We start from the raw sequence: 2,514 nt of genomic DNA on the forward strand, positions 1-2,514 counted from the left end.
GTATGTACATTAAGGTATAAGTAAAGTTATACCAACGCTGTGGTTCTAAAAATCCGAAACAATCGATCTATAAGTTAATGACCAATATTTTATTTGTAAATCTTCGGAAGTAGCGATCCAACACACTAGCATCTATTATATATATGCCTCTNTTATAAATTCAAATCAATAAATGCTCTTTTATTACAATAACCCTTCCAGTCAAAAATGATTTGGACTTCAATTTTCTGAGAACTGATCTACTAGAAGTACCGAAGAATTAGGCTTTTAATTAAAAGGACCTTAGTATAATTACTGTTAGAAATATTATTGTTACTATTGCATTTATTTTTGCCGTATTTTGCCAGTCTAATTTGCCAGTCTAATTAATAAGAATAAGAAAACAAGAATGTGAAAGCGCTTATATGATTAGTTTGCTTTAATCGCATGTTCACAAAAAATTTAAACGTAGAATGAAGTGAAAATAAACGATTTAAATTTTCAGTGAAGATTTAAATAAACGTGAAAGAGACTCAAAACTGAGTAACGCCAAAGAAACATAAAAACCTATACATTTGGAATTTCAAAGTATATGAACTGAAAGCGTTGTTGTGATAAGCTTTCCATGTTTAAAACATGCCAGCGATTTCAAAATCCCAACTTGCAGAGGAGGAAACTGGAGTCAGACACAATCAACGTTCAACGTTCAGTGTACTGCATGAAATGATAGAATTTGAAAAAATCATCACGTGATCTACAATATAATATTATTTGACTATTTATATAATATTATTTGGTAGATCTTTTACTCAGATAGATTTTTTATCGAACAAGACAACCACGTAAATTCGCTTGTTCGTTACCGCTTATATCGCCGTCACAGTAGAGAGGCCAATTCCAGGATTGAGTAAAGAGCGAATATAATCAGCCGCAACCATACTCGAATGTTATAATAGTATTACCTCTAATTCTTATCTAGATCTGAATTGTTCCTTTTTATTCCGTGTTTTTAATAAAAGAGTCTGCGGTAAGAATTGTAGTTACGGTGTTCAGAAAGTTTTTTTTACAAACTGCTCTGCCAATGTACATAATTAAAATCTCACAGGTCCGATACGGGGGGCTTCTATAAATTATCATGTAAGAAAAAGCAGAGCAATGAACATAAAAAATTGTTTAAATTAAATATTGATATCAATCATTGACAATTTTACAGAATTTTGAAATTTCGGACACCAACATAGAAAATTAATAAAGTAAAAAGCATGAAACTAAGATGCAAATCAGTTTTAAATACATGTTAGACTATTTATTGAATTGTCCTTGAAGGTGATATTGACTTAAAAAAAAGACTCCCCGCGCAAAGAAATTATTCGCAATGTTTTTAATAACTGAAAGCAAAATTATAATAAAACCGAAACCAACAAAACCGAAAGTAATATAGTGGAAAATTTCTTCATTTGAATTTCTTCAAAATTCATTCACTGGCCAGAATACCATATCTGAAATGTTGAATTCATAACCGGGTAAAGCATGAGTGACGGTACAATGGTGTACTTCATTTTCTTCATTCACTAATTTGGCAAAATCATCTAGAATAGACAAATTAATTTTTTTCGATGATGAAATTTAGTGTTTCGATCATAGTTGACTATTTTTAGCAAATCTGAATAGAGAAAGAAAAAACTATAACTCAGTACTCTGCAGTAAGTGACAGAGAGCGCATTTTCTCGTCGACGAAAACTTGAGGTCACGGACGGACGGACAGACGGACGGACAGACGGACATGGCGAGCACAATAGTGCATTTTTTCCATAAATGAGAAAATGCGCTAAAAAGAAGCTTCATATATGAGCAGCCTTGTACGCCATGGTGCGTACAAGGCTCTCGGTGGTTGACAACCAAGATTGGCGCAGAGAGGCGCCCGTTCGATCCCAGCTCTGTGCCCAAGTTTCTAGTCAGAATCGGCAAGGAGGCCGGGAGGTTAATTAAGCACAGCAGAATTGTAGCAGTGAGTTGCGAGTTCGAGACGGCGACAATCTGTGGATGTTCTGCGATGTTAGGAATCAGCGACAGACCTATAGAATAGAATAGAAGTGTCGGCGTTGAAAAAATAGGCCCATGGCATAATAAATGCTGAAACCGCTATAAACCGCTATTACGGCATCGAAATTAAATGGACATAGAAAAATGCATAAGTACTTATCTATGATTAGAATATGGTTTCGTTTGAAACACAAATGTTTGCATTTAGTACGTTTGAGAATTATTTATTATTGGCTCAATAAAATACCCATTTTTTGCTTGTTTTTCGTTGCCTCGGTTCAACTGCTTTTCTAATTTCATCTAATTTTCATTTGAAGATAAAGGATGACTTCAAATTCGAGCACAGTCTAAAGGCACATCTTCTTCGGCGCAGCTGTGCCTTCGGCAGACGTCACAGCACCTTCAACCCGTCAGCAACACCAGTTTTGACTCTTCATGGAAGTCAAAACTCCCTATGCTTGAATCAGTTTTGACTTCCTGTGTAGCCACTTC

This window comes from Hyalella azteca, unplaced genomic scaffold (genome assembly GCF_000764305.2).
Source record: "Hyalella azteca isolate HAZT.00-mixed unplaced genomic scaffold, Hazt_2.0.2 contig8288, whole genome shotgun sequence".
NCBI classification, from domain to species: domain Eukaryota; kingdom Metazoa; phylum Arthropoda; class Malacostraca; order Amphipoda; family Hyalellidae; genus Hyalella; species Hyalella azteca.